Raw genomic sequence first — 16,000 nt, forward strand, 5'->3', positions numbered from 1 at the left:
AATTAATATATAGATAGATAGATTATATATATATATATATATATATATATATATATATATATATATATATATACATATATATATAAATAATTACGTACCGTATATCATATATCTAAATGATAAAATCAAGAAGTGTATGTGTGTTTTTTCGTTTCTTTCATGAGAACGGTGGTAAGATATCGACTTTATATCGTTTTGCTTAAGGTCGGAGCAAGTCCGGTTTGTGTCAGAAAAATGCCAAAAATTTTGGTGATCGCGCGCGACGTGACGGCGCTATTTTGTCGGATATCGCAACAAGCGAAAATGTCTGTCCATGCATTTGCTCGTTTCTTTCACGAGAACGGTAAAATATGTCGACCTAATTCCTTTTCTATTAGGTAGGGGGTATGTCCAGGGAGTGTCAGAGAAATACCTAACAAATATTTTGGCGATCGCGTGCAACACGACGGCAAGAAATTCTCGGAAATCTCAACACGCTAAAATATGCGAAAATCTTTTTTTTTTTTTCTCGGATATATGGTAAGAATTGGTAACTTTGGCCCGTGGGCTCAATAACGGCGTGGAAACAAAGATAATGGTGTTTGCTTGCAGACATTATGTGATGGAAAAGCTGTTAGTTAGTCCCGCAAATTTTTGCGGGCAAGCATTAGTATATATATATATATATATATATATATATATATATATATATATATATATATATATATATATATATATATATATATATATATATATATATATATATATATATATATATACTGCATATACGGTATATAAATTTTAACCCATTGAAGTTGTCTTAAATCTCCCAGCGCATTTCTCAGTTGAGCTAATTTTAATTGCTCCCTTAATCCAGAAAAAAAAAAAAAAAAAAACGAACGTGTAAATCATGGTACTGTTCATAACCTGATAAAAGTGCTTTTCTGTGGTCATTCAGATGATTCCATATTTAATTCAATTTGCTAATATAGGATGCAGTGGGGCAAGTAAAAATGACAGTGCATTTATTATATTATGACAATATCAAGCGGCAGACTCACGCATTTCCCCTTCAGTATCACCCACCTGCAAATTGTATGGAAGTATGACTTTACACATACTGTCATCCTTCCCACAATCAGAGGGCTTATTATAATAATTTTGACTCAAATACTTGTTTTGCTAGAAAGATACAAGAGTTTGGATCATGATTTTCTCCGGCAATGAGGGTATGTTTTTATCCATGTTTATTTGATTGTTTGTTTGTTAGTTTTGCCTGTTAGCAGGATTACTCAAAACTAAAAGAGAGATCTGGATCAAATTTGATGGGTAGATAACCCATGGCCCAAGGAACAATAACTTTGGGGACCGATGTTTGTTAGTTTGTTTGTCTATTAGCAGAATTACTCGGAAACTAAAAGAGATATTTGGACCAGATTTAGTGGGTAGATAACCCATGTCTCAGGGAACAATCGATTAACTTTTGGGACTGATCCGGATCGTATTACAAATTCTGGATCCGGAAAACACGTTTTGCGAAACCCTAATCGTTGATGAGAAAAACCAACCCATTACGAAGAGTGGTTTGGAAATTGCGTTGCCCTTGTCGAAGAGATGCGCACCATTGAGTGCCCCTCTAGTTTTGTTGATGAACTTCCTTCATTTCACATGGTTACCCTCGCACACTGTGAATATTTATCGTGTTCCTGTTATTCTGAACAAAACCATTTCCATAATTTTAGTTGTAACAGGCAACCCCATATTGACCCCTTCGCAGCTCAGAGGCCTGTGGCTAGATTACCACAGTCCAGACACTTCAGGAACTCGAACCATTACGCATATGACATGGCTGCCTTCACTTTATGTCGTTTACCACTGGGTCATCAAACGCAATTAAGGTTTATAAAAATGTGTAACTTAGTTTTATCGACAAAGAAGTTGATGCGGGTTTTTCTGAAACCCTATAAACTTATATCTTCATTTATGTATATTGAAAAAACTATCTCTTCCTATATGGTTGGCTTTCATCATTTAATCATGCGCTGCAGTTCGAATTTATTCAGATTAATGGAAACTTCCTGCAGTGAAGGGTTCTCCCCATAATCCAACAGCAAGATCACTTTTTTGTTCTTGCTTTTGCCAGTTGCTCTTAGTCTGCTTTGGAGACACATCTCATAGATAAAGGGTGAAAGACACTCATTGGTGGCAATAAATGCCATGAAGATTGTATCTTCAGACTCTGAGTCGTCTTCGAACCCGAATAATATTATAGCTGCACATATTACACCGTACTGGTTGTGAAGAAAATTATGTGTTAACTCTGGTTACTTCCAACTATTTGTTTGTGTGTATCATTTAATTTGTAATGTCACTGACAAACCTACAGAATATATCAAGATTTTATGCGTGACATTTGTTGGTTATGAGGAGGCATATTTTTCTCTTGAAACAACTGCAGTGATAGGTCGTAGATAAAACTTCGTTTGAAATAGTAGAAGGTACCTGTAAAGTTATCACCGTCATCATCAAACTATATAATGATTGCCAGAAACTATCAATAAAGCGAGGCTTTAGATGAGAAAGTTCAGTTTCATCCAAAATTATTCATAGCTTGCCTGGAGGACAATTTCAGAGGTTTAGATTGGGAACAAAAGGAAATTATCATTAACTTGAGCGACTGAACAGGCTTAGATTAATGAGGAAATTGCCCTCCTCACTCAGTCAGCGAGGGAGCTACAAGAAATGATATCTGACTGAAGGAGGCAAAGTCTGATTGTATGTTTGAAAGTGATTATGAAGAAGAAAGTTATGGTTAACAAATATGTTCTTGGTTCTTCCTGTAAAAAATGAAGATAAAGAACTAGAAAATGTTGAGGAATAAAATATACCTGGGACAGGATGTTCAGGCAGACTCAGTCCATAACAATGAAATCAAGCGAAGAACTGGAATGGGAGGGAGGGCTTCCAATAAATAAGAAACTACATAAAGGATAAACAGTTGTTTCTGTATCAAAAGATGTTAAATTATAATCAACTTCTTCTTACTGTTTTAATTTGTGGATCAGAATCGTGGAGTTTAATAAAATCCTTGTAAAGTACACCTGGGAGAGTTCAAAGTGGAATGAAAAAAATTATAATGGGTGTCACATGAAGATGTAAAACAAGGGCTTCCTAGAGGAAAGAACAAGCAAGAAGAGAGTAATTAATCAGTGTATTAAAGAAGCAAAAATGAATGTGGCAATATCACGTCTTTCGTAGAATGGATAGCAAATAGGCACCCAGGGTAACAGAGAGGTGACCCAGATATGGGGTGAGAGAAAGTAGATTGAGGAGAACATAGCGAGATGAGATTCGGTAATTCACTGGGAGTAGATGGAGCTTGCTCACAACCCATAGATCAGAATGGAAAAATGATGTGTGATAACATTGTCTTACACTGGACTCGCGCTGTTGTTGTTGTTGTTGTTGTTGTTGTTGTTGTTGTTGTTGCTGCTGCTGCTGCTGCTGCTGCTAATGATGATGATGATGATGATGATGATGATGATGATAATGACTGGAACAGCCGATCTGCATGCGTTTGACATGGGCGGGAAGCTCTGCTGTGTACACTCAGACCCTTCTGCAGAGATCCTGAAGGGCAGCTGATCCATAATGTTGCGGAACAGCACTTTCTATTACTGGGAAAGTGACATGTCCCCACTTAGTGCTGCACACATGTGTATAATTGCGGAAGACTTTGAAGTGCAGGAATGAGAAGTGGGTATGGAAATTTATGCTGAAATGACTGTCGAGGGAGCCTCGACAGTATGCTAACATGTGAGGACCTATAAGGACATATTACTGCACCTGTTCCCGGGTGGAGCCGAATTCATGATAGAATTTTTATTACTCACAGCAAGCACAGACAACATTACAGTTCAACCCTCAGTGCCATACACTGGTACTCGTGGACTGATCCAACGCTGCCTTAATGAAATTTAAAAGTCTGCCAGAGAGAATCCATTTTCACGACCATATTTACTTGCTGATTTGGTCAACACAGTGCCGTAGGGGAGGGGGCGTTGACCAGATAGCAGGGGAAGGATCAGCAACATTTACTTTTGCAAAAACAAAATCGTTGAGCAATCATACTCTTTGTCATCAATCAGTATAAACAATTTCCATCGCATGCCCACTTTCTATTTAAAAAACAAATTTAAGCATTTACCGTTCTCTGCTTGCTTACTGTAATAAACATAGGCAATGCTACGCTTTTGCAACCCTCCACCTGACCAAGCACATACCCCCCTACCTCCCTGCACACCTAAGCAAGCGCATGACAGCCCTTACCCCTCCCAATCTTTTCTTTTAAAGGTGGGAGTAAAGAGAATGTCTTGAAGACACATAACCTGTGACCTTCAGATTCCTTGTTCAGGTTGCATTGAAGTCACTGGAAAAATTATTTATTTTTTTACTTTTTCATAAAAAAAAAAAAAAAAAAAAAAACTTAAGACAGCATTCTACCTATCAAAAAATCATCAGTTTACTACAAGATACATAACTATGCGAAATTTCATGACTCTACGGTAAATACTTTCTGAGTTCTGGCCGGGTAACGAAATCTCAGCCCGGCCAGCCGCCTTGCCGCACAGCTCCACGGGCGGACACCTATTGATTCCAGTGAAAACAACACCCTCCCCTGACTTTGTCAGGTGGAGGATAAAAATTACTTCTCTAACCACGAGGCTTAACAGCAGCAGGGTACGGTGTAAATGGGAGAAGTGGACAAAGTAATGTGGAAGTGTATTTATCTACCATACGAAAGGACCAACGGATTTGTTCCTGTCTGCATTCCTATTTTTGTCGCACCCTAGGGGAAGGGAGGGAGTTGTCTGATCTAATTAACCACATTATGTGCGAGTGCTCATTTGCGACAGATCATTTTTTCCCCTAGGAAAACATGAAAAATCACTTGTAGAATTAAGGACATGGGAAAATCTGCACCCTCCTTCTCCAGCCCTTCCTGTATAAGCAAGTACAGTATATAATCCTACGACAACTTTCTTAAACAAGATTTCTTTTTGCATGAGAAATAAGAGATATGGGAAGACTGATCTTTTCTTTCCTTCTCCTTCATGGGAAAACAACTCACAGCTACGGCAGATGCCTTTAAATCCGAGCCCTGGTCCATTCAAGTTGAGTTAAGTTGATTTGGGTCACTTAAGGTTCAGTGATGTCTATTCACATTGTTTTAGTTCCAATTTAAGTCAATTCAGACCCGTTCGCAGCCATTCAACTCCATCCAGGTCGACAGGGTATTTCCAATGTTTGTTGATATTGTTGACGATAAGGTAATGAAAATATTATCGAAGAAAGTGTAAGCGCAAATGCTACCACCTCCCCCCGAGAAGAAGGCACGATAATGCACTGGATCGAATATTGGAGTTTTACAATTGCAATAACAGCTCACAATATTTACCACCACAAAATAGTTTAATGTTTAATGTAAATCCAAGATTTTAGCAAGAACAGATTTTGTTTGAGACACCACGCGGTTTACTTGGTAATTTGAAGACACCCCGATTTCATGTGAGACCTCAACACAGAGGGAGAACGGTGGTACTTACCCTCATTCCCTGCTATCAAGGTAATATACCCAATCCCTCAGGAGTACCTTAAGGTAATTTGCAGATACATTTTCCACGACTTATGTGCTGTGACTTCCTACCTTTCCTTTGTAGTTTCATTTAAAAGAAGTTTTCCTGGACTTTGTATGTGACCTTTTCAGTGTTGTGGAATATTTTGCTGGAAGTAAATACGAGAAAATACTAAGACATCATCTACTTATTACTTAAGTGTTATACAGGCATATAAGCGGTAGAAGCGGAATGAATTTCCCCTCCCTCTGCTTTGTTTGTATTCGTGTGGAGACGATCGTCCCTCTACCGAGCACATGCGCTACAAGTAGCCTCGTGCCTCTTACTACAGACAGGTTTGGGGTTTATACTTCGAACTTCTTTTTTCCTCTGATTCGTCTGCTCTATGAAACCGAAGAATTCTATATCTTCCAGCCTCTTGTTGAAATGGGGAATTAGATCCGGATGATAGTAACAAAAATGTAAAATAATTTGTTAACAGAAATAACCTCACCTATGATGGAAAATCTGTAAGAAAAATCACGGAAACTTTACTACCTCCCTCTTAACTCTGATCAACAAAACATTAATCACAGAAATATCGCCATTCATAGTAAACCTCCACTGAGGCGTGGAGTGCATTGGGTGATTCAAGTGATGACATAAGCATGTGGGTAAATCCATGAGAGTTTTCACACGCGTCATTCTAACCCTTATGCACACTGCGATTTACTTCCTGGAATTCTCTTGCTTTCCGGTTGAATGTCTTTAACGATTCCCAATTCTTACTCCGTTCTTTCTGAACAGCCGTAGTACATCTCTTCAACCCGGACAGGGATGAGGTGACCAGAACTCTTTAAACTAATTGCACCTAACACACACACACACATACACACATACATACACACACACACACACACACACACACACACACACACACACACACACATATATATATATATATATATATATATATATGTGTGTGTGTGTGTGTGTGTGTGTGTGTGTGTGTGTGTGTGTGTGTGTGTGTGTGCGCGCGCGCGTCTATCTCTTGAACGCTTGAGCGCTCAAGATGAAACCTTCAGGGTACTATAATATGGGCAAAATCTTGGCCGAGTTCGAAAATGGGCACTCGGGATGAAGGTCAAGGTCAGCAAAATGGCTGTCAAAGGTCAACTAGTTTTTATCATCCGTCTTTAGCACCACTATCTCATGAACGGCTTTATCTATCAACATGAAACCTTCAGGGTATCAAGAGATGGCTAAAATCTTGGACTTGGCCAACAGAATATTTTGGCGGGTGATTAACATTCGGCTGCCGAGTGGTTTTCTTTAATTCCACATGTTTTTAATCAACCACTAAAGAGCGAATGCTAACCAATTCTTTAGCTTTACCACAGAGGTTGGAGAAACGTAGGGCATGTTATTCTGTTTTGTTTTCCAGTTATGTTAGGTTAAATTAACTTAGATCGATCTGATCAATTAAGGTTAGCTTAATGTAGTTTAGTCTAAGTTAGTTCGCTTGGGTTGGGTTAGGTTAGGAGATTTCGACTGTTTTTCACTAGGACCACAGCACATTATGGCACTTTGGTCATTGAGCTTAACGTACAACGCCCTCATACACATATAATCAATTCCCTTGGCCATAAACTTCCAAAACTTGCCAATGCTCACCTGAGAACTCAGTTGAAGTCGGTCATCTTTCTCTGGGTCACACAGTCGTATGCTTTCTGCAATCCCTTCTATGATAATTAGTAGTGAACAGTATATAAATTGCGCAGTAATATAATCATTAGTTATTATACTAGATTTCTAGACATGATTTACTAAGAAAAATATTTCAGATCAGTTGCTAAAATACATAAAATGACAAGTGACTCCATAGCATTCGTCACACATTACATGTCTCGCTGCATGTTTATTTTGAAACGCCTATCACGTAGTTTTCAGATTAATGCTTCAGCTGGCGAATGCTGAAGTGAATGTACCGAATGTTTCATAAAAAAAAAAAAAAAGTATGATTTTCAAAACCAGAAGACATGGGAAGGCGAAACCGCCGACCGAAATCGCGGGCTCCGAATTAGCCTAACACGTGGCGCATGAGGTCGGTGCAGACGATCTTAAATTGATTTGTACTAATATTTTGCATGCAAACGGATTACTTTTGTATATAGATATATGAAGGTAATTTTTTTTCACATATTGATATAGTAAGGCAAGAGTTTGAGTCAGACTGATTAATTAGTATTAAAGCTATGAAAAATATTCGTCCCAGATTGAGACGGTATGCTAATGTTTCCATACCAAACACAATACATTTCGCGGGATGAGCGCGTCATTGCATACGGTCTTCGCCAGAGGTCTACTAACATCTGGCAATCAAATTACTTTATATAAGTTCATATATATTGTTAATATATGGATATCAATTTTTCATTTCATCCAAATAATGAGAGAGCATGAACCTCGATGGACTTAGCTAAGAACAAGGTTGGTTCCGGAAATGGGACGGTATGCTACCTTGCTTTGGTGATTTCCTTTTAGGCCTACTTATCATAATGGATCGTCTTTTCCTCACTGTAGTGAGTGAATATGTTAATGATAATTTACTTATGACTACACTGATACTTGAAGCACATAAAAGAAAGTAGTTCAGTTGACCGACTTTTAATGTATTCAGTTATCAGGGAGAACTGGCAACTTCTGGGAGGTTGTGGCCAAGGAATTTTCCCATTATAAACAGCTTGAAAAAAAAAAAAAATCATCATCCAGATCTCTTTTCCCACCAAAGTATGAGATGATGCTGAGCCCAGAGGGCAAAAAAGAGAATCAAAATTAGAATGCGCGAATAAAAATATCATGACTAAAGAAATTACATAACTGAAACATATTTAAGTGGTAATAAACAAGCAGATATGTGGAAGTGGATAAGCTTATGGTATCTTTTACCTAAGATTTTTCAGTGCATCATATTATGTATTTCATGAGGAATACTGTGTGGGAGGCCTTATGTCTGCTTCTCTATAATACAAGAATGTCAGTATAACGCCAAAAAGATATTATTTGCTGCAGTTCAAAGTTTTGTATAAGTTACCTGTGCATTTATAAGAAATCAGCAACATTAAAGGATGCCAATTACATGAAGCCAACTGTGAATCTGTTGGGAGGTAACTGAGAACTATAAAATGCTTGATAACTATACTGATAAAATTATATGTTGGTCGAATCTTTTACATATCTTCTACAAATAACGTTTTTCTCTTCAAATACTAACATGATTTTTTAAGGTACACGTGTTGTACACATATACTATATTTTGCCTACAGCCTACGTACTTTTTTTTTTTTTAAATCTTCAGCCATCTTTCTGGGTCGTGGTCAATAGCTGAATCCATCAACTTCAACAGAACCTATCGACCAAACATTCTATTTCGCTGACCGTTCACCTTAAAGCCAGTGTCAGTGCTGCTGTGTGGGTGACGTTAACATGTGCGGTCACAGCACTAATTTGTGAGCGATGCAGGTAGGAATAAATGCCTGCCTACCATTCCATTGCGTCTATTCTACACATTGGGCATTTGCATTACATGTCATCCTGACGCATCATCTCAGGGAAGAACCAGCTATGAGCAGAGAAAAATACAAAGCACATCTCACCTTAGAAATATTAGCCAGCAGAGGAGAGTGGGACGCTGAGGAGGGAAAATGTTGTACAAACCAAACCTTGTACATCAGTTGTAGGTGTTCATACCCAAGTAGTTTTTGCCACAAAAAATTATATCATTTCTAATCCGTGAATTTCTCATTACAAGGATATCGTCCAATACAGGTTCACACGTGGAAAAAAAAAATTGAAGATTTTTTTCGAAATTTTATTTATCTTTTTGAAAAAAGATGATCTCTTATAAGTAGGAAATTTTTACAGCCAGGTATAAGACTTGTATTGCTATTTTACTGCTTCTGCTTTACATTTACTTCCGTCACCTTCCTCACTGACGGATCGTATGAAAAAGAATCATATCAGTGTAGAGAAACATACCAAGGTTCTCTAAGTCTACTGCTACTATTACCACTGCTATTACTACTACAACTACAGTACTACTATTAATAATAATAATAACTTGAGAACTGTAATTGTCCTAGGGACAGTCACTAGTCTCAGTCTACTGTTTCTTACAAGGACCTTAGCCTCATTGGGGAAATTTGATTTTTTTTTCCTATCAGCAATGGTCCATGTCAGGACACACAACCTGGGTTCTTCAGATTCCTTGTGCAGCCTTCGGTCCTCCTAGAATCGTCGGGGACTCTGAGGACGGAATTATAATAATAATCCCAGCGAAAACAGTAGTCTCCATTTATGTAATAAGTGGAGACTAAGAAGAAGAAGAAGAAGAAAGAAAAAGAAGAAGAAGAAGAAGAAAGAAAAAGAAGAAGAAGAAGAAAGAGAAAGAAGAAGAAAAAGAAGAAGAAGAAGAAGAAAGGAAAAGTGAGAGGTAGGAGAGATGAGATAATTCCACAGGTGAGCTCATGTCCTTCACCGTACATGCATGAAACGTATCCAGAGAATCTGGGTACTCATTAGCTTATCACACAGCAGAGTACCAAAAATAGAGAGGGCAAAGTACGGTATAAAGATAAGCCACGGAAAAAATGAAACCCATATTTTTCTACAACCGATCAACTGAGGGGAAAAAAAGTCATACCTCCCTTCATCCCATGGCCATAATCTTTTTTTTTGTTTGTTTGTTTATTTATTTATTTTTTTATCTATCTATCTATCTATCTATTTTGCGAACGTGAAATTATACACGGAAAAGGGAAATCTGTGCAAGTGAAGGGGTTAATGAATGTCGTGTCCAAGCACCCCAGTTTCAAAAGTTTAAAATAAATCTGAATATAATTGTCAAGAGATGGCAGCGATGATAGTGAACATAGTTTCCTAGAGCTGGGGGAATTAAAAACGCATTGCCCACAACATAATATATCCGAGAATCCATGAAGGTTCCCCTAAACTTTCATTATCGCGAAGTCTCCCCCACGTCAGAATTTCATCACTCGATTTCAGGACGAATACATATTGCCTGTGGCCCCTGCGGCAGTCAGCTGGGAGAGACACGACCCCTGAGAGAGAGAGAGAGAGAGAGAGAGAGAGACAGACAGACAGACAGACAGGCAGAGACAGACAGACAGACAGACAGAGACAGACTGACAAAGATAGACAGATAAACAGATAGACAGAAAGACGGACAAAAACAAACAGACGAAAACAGAGTCAGACAGACAGACAGATAGATAGACAGAAACAGCGACTGACAGACAGACAGACAGACAGAGACAGACTTACAGTTGAGAGAGACAGACAGAGACAGACGGACAGGCAAACAAACAAACAAGACAGATAGACAAACAAAGACAGAAGCAGAGACAGAAAACAGGCAGGCAGACAGACACACACACAAAGGAGAGAGAGAAAGAGAGAGAGAGAGAGAGAGAGAGAGAGAGAGAGAGAGAGAGAGGAGCACACTTTTATTAAAGGCGATGGCCGTGGGTGGTGGGGTGGGTGCGAGGGAGCGGAGGCGGTAATGAACCATCTTTATCTTGACTTCTTCTCATCCGAGCTCAATGGCTTTCTCGGTCTCGACTTTTGTTATCTGATGGGCCCGGGATTGCCAGAGGATTAATCTGATCGACACTATAGGTCAAACCTCCGCCTCACGCGAGAGCCGGGTCCTCTCGCTCTCTTACTCTTTTATTTTCAGATTCAGTCTTTTTCAATCGTTCTCTGCCTCTTCTCAGTACTAACACTATTATTTTCTTTTACCGTCTTTCCCACTTTGCATTCACTTACTTCCCTGTTGGCGTCCACCTTTCACAGTGATATACATTCATGTGTGACATTCAGTTGACTGAAATCATCTGGTATAATCTAGCTTAGGTCGGTGGTGATGTTTCTGCGAGGATCTTCAGAGGTTAATGATGACAATGTTACCTATTTCAGGTTCCCATGACGTCAGATGAAACAGAGTATTCGAGTTGCTTCTATCAGGAAAATGTTAACTCCTTTAGTATGAGCCCAAACTGCGGATAATCATCTCAACGTAGCAAAAATACACTTAAAAAATAAAACGTCATCACCATGAAATGGCCAAAATAACGCCCTGGTAGAGTTTACGTCGCTTGGGAATGGACAAAGAGTGGAGTGACACCTCGACCCTTGGCAACACCAGTATCCTTTTATTTATTTATTTATTTATTTATTTATTGTGTGTGTGTTTCCCTTACCTGACACCCTAGGGGAAAAATATGTTTCAGATATTGCTAGTTTTTTTTTTTTTTTTTTCATAATTTTAAGGAAGTCCAATACAAAGCGGTGATCAATGTGCATCCAATAAACAAAGATAAGTGTTGGGATAATGATGATGATAATTAACCTTTCAGCCAGAGGACATATTTTTCATTTTAAGCTTGTTTATCCCTTGATTATTTCATTTAGCTTTATTATATATTTTTCGAACTGCAGGGGTTACACAGTCACAGGAACTTTTACAACACTGGCTCTGTTGTGATGAATAGAATTATCAGGTAGAAGCGTGAATAAACTACATTGTTGCTTCAATGTACTGAACCAGTTAATGCATATTAGAAATGTGTTTCTCAACATATGACGTACCTTATTTACCGTGCTGTGCGTTAAACTCCCAGTGCAAATCCTGACAACACCGCTAACTGCATTGTCGGATGAGCAGAGACAAGATGGAAACCAACTTTGTTCAAGGATATTACCAGCCCGAGCATCTAACTTGGCTCTCACAGTTGCGAGCTAACCAATGCACCACCAGTTCCCCTCCCTTACATAGCCGCATATATATATAGATAGATAGATAGATAGATATAGAATTAGACAGATAGATAGATAGATAGATGTAGAGAGATAGAGAGAGAGAGAGAAAGGGACGAGAATGTTTGTCTGTCTGTCCGCCTGTCTGTCTGTCTTCTATGGAAATTGAAGCGGATGCATATACAACTCTCTCTTAGCAACTCTAACCGGTGTAACTTTTTATGATGAATTTAAATATGTACATTACAGTTGCTAAAGTGACATAACTGATGGCCAACAATATATCCATCCATCCATCATCCAATCCTACATTGCCGCATGAGGAACGTAGGAGCCCGGGGCTAGGCAAGTTGGTACTGACATTTACGATGAGCGTGACCAGCTTCACTCATCCCAGAGTGGCATTACGTGAGCAATAAGCCCCAACCATCCCTTGGATATAAACCTTCACCGGCTCAATCCAATTGGAGCGCCGTAATTACCCATTAAACCACCAAGCGCCAAAATTTGTTTATACGGTTACCACCCAGCGAGTAAATGGTTTCCTGGTGTACAGGAAATCATTGGCTTGTCATTCAATGTACAGTCACCAACAGGCAGAAGGTAGAGGAAAGAATGAAGGAAAGACAGACAGAGGAGGAAATGTAAAGTCACCCGTAGGCAGAAGGACGAGGAAAGAATGAAGGAAAGAAAGACAAAATTAATTATATATAATCAAGTTAACATGGTGCAAACATAGTAGCCGAGCACCTTGGAATTTTTAACATCTACGTCCATATCGTTATTAGCTACAACGGGTCGGATGGGTGGGGTGAGCAGGACAGATGGACGGCCCACAGTTGGTGGTGGTTTGTGGGTAGTGGAAAAATGGGTCCATGGTAAAAATAGTTCCATTGGAGAAATGGGCCCAAGGAGGAACATATGATCAGTGAGTTAAAAGGAGACCCCGAGGTTCTTCTGGCACAGGGGAAGTGGCCATCCAGGGTCCCAGGCAGTGCATGTAAGCACGATCAAAGTGTTTTACCCGGCCAACACCGGGTGCCCCTGTTAGTGCTATATAAGTCTACGAGAGAGAGAGAGAGAGAGAGAGAGAGAATAGCGAGCTGTAACATGGAAATTCAGTCGCTAAGACTAGGTGCTACAAAACCTCTTGTTCGAACAAGTATTCAGCACTCTATCGAAGACAAGTTATCGGCAACGGAAATTGTTGCTGGAGAATGTGGATATTCAGGTTGGAGAACTACTTAAAGGACTACTTGTTGGGCTTTTTGGAGGACTATTTCAAGGACTGGGAGAAGGATTTGAAAGACTGCTTGAATGACTGCTTGAAAGACTACATGGAGGACAATTTGAGGGACTACTTGAAGGATTCGTTTGATACGTGGAAGATTTGTAGGACTACTTTGAGGCTTACTCAGAGAATTTTAAGGCGTACTTGGAGTCCTGCATTAACTGGGATATTTATGGATGATACAAACTGTGGCTTAGGCAATTGACAGATAATCTCAGTAAACTTTCTGATGATGGCTTGCTTTAAAATTTTTTTTTTTGTATGTATCTAAGTTTGGTAAAAAGCGAGAGACTGACTTAGAAAGTGTATGACTGTGGGTGGCTGGGAGGGGTTGCAGAAGAATTCGGAACGAGTTGGAGAGACGGGATGCTAGATAATGTGACATAAGAATAGGAGATGTTTCTGAGAAAGTTTAACAAAGAATAGAGGTCCTTCTGTTGAGGCGCCTCTCACAGAATATCTATATACCTAGGCTGCTTCCCCCAAAGAAAGGGAGGTAGCCGAGACAGGACGACACACTCCCAATTTACTCATTCACACAAACGCATTCATTCGCATCTTAGCCCCAAAGGGGAGAAGGAACAGATCCTCACCGCACCACACCATACGAGGGTCAGCTGTGCAGTGCAATCAATGACATCAGCAGCAGGGCCCGACAGCAGAGCTGGTTTACCCCTGCCACATCATAATGGACCCATCCCATTACCCGCACCTGACTTGATCAGCTGATTACAGAATATGGTTTTATACAATAAACAGAATGATTGACAGATACATAAAAATCATAATAATCAAATATTTTATGGCTTGGAGAATCAGATGAAATAATGGTTATGTAATATAGTCACTAGTTCCAGTTTCCAGTAGGTGGCTGCAGGTTATTCAGTTCTAACTCCATCATTTACATACATCGATCTTTTCCATGATTATTTTTGGAAAACAAGAGCCTGACTCAGGAGCCTTCCCTTTTACCAGCTAATGACCTACACTCCGATTAGAGGAGAAGAATAGTACACATGCTGGCCTATTCTCCGTGGGCTTGGGAGTCTAGCACCTATTCCCTTAAGAGACGGGTGTCCGCATATGCAGTCCAAGAGTACTAATGGCAGTGAGACGGGTGTCCACATATGCAGTCCCGCCATTTTTCAAAGTAGCGAGGGCACTGAGGCAGCTTCCCATGCTCTATGGAGTAGTCGGATGACAATAACAAACCCTCCCCAGCATGTAATAAATCCATTGCGGTAACGGTGACGCGACAGTAACGCGACAGTGACGAGTAGTGTTAGCCTAGTAATATTAGATTTATATATATACATATATATTTGAAGCATATTATTCTCCATATGTGCCCCTGTGTAATAAATACACTGCGGTAACAGTGACGCGACAGTGAAGCGACAATGACGTGATTTGTGATATCACCATCATTATTATTATAATATGGAGCGTCCATGTTATTGGAAGATAGTGTTAAAAAAATGGTTTTGAAAATGTATTGCACTGCAAGTGTGTGGTACGAGTACTGCAGTGCCAATATAGTGAAATATAACTACCTCAGTGATCACACAGTGAATGTTTGTAGTATGTGCAATATTGAACAGTAATTATAATGTGAAAATCAGAGTGTGGTAAGCTTCAGGCAGAGGTCATGGGAATAAAAAAAAATAATAATAAGATTTTAGCGCACATCCTTCTAAAACCACTGCCCATACACTGAAAGTTCACGTAGTCTGCAACGCCACCTCATGGAAGACCTGAAGATAAGTGCTTTCCAATGGTACCTCGTTTTTTACTCTAACATTACCCATTATGTTTTTGCAAATGTTTAAAAGTTTGTTTACATTTGGCCAATTATGCCCGTCCTCAGCGTTTGTCACAACATGAGGACACCCGTCTTTAGGGGGTTAACGATGTATTCCATATTTTACCTTAATACTTTGGAAGGCAATGCAGCAATTGAGTACATTATTCTCCGCAGGTGATTTTATCAACGTGGGAGAACTTACCTCCTTGACGTTACAAGTATCTTTTGCATTTTATATCATCTCATTGCCAGTATACAGTAGTTTACATAAATGATAAAGAAATAGCGAGAGACCATTTAGATGAATTAACAAGTAAGGGGAAGATCCTAGGGAAATTCCTAGACCCAGGAGAATACGACCCCTGAATGGGAGTGACTGGGGGAAAAGGAGAAGCAGGTGCAGTGGGAATTGAAAAACGATCACCCAAAGCAGGACAACAAAGCGGACTTAACGCATAATGAGCTGGAGGACAA

Source organism: Coenobita brevimanus, chromosome 14, assembly GCF_032717465.1.
Source record: "Coenobita brevimanus isolate Jiangsu-jjx chromosome 14, ASM3271746v2, whole genome shotgun sequence".
NCBI classification, from domain to species: Eukaryota; Metazoa; Arthropoda; class Malacostraca; order Decapoda; family Coenobitidae; genus Coenobita; species Coenobita brevimanus.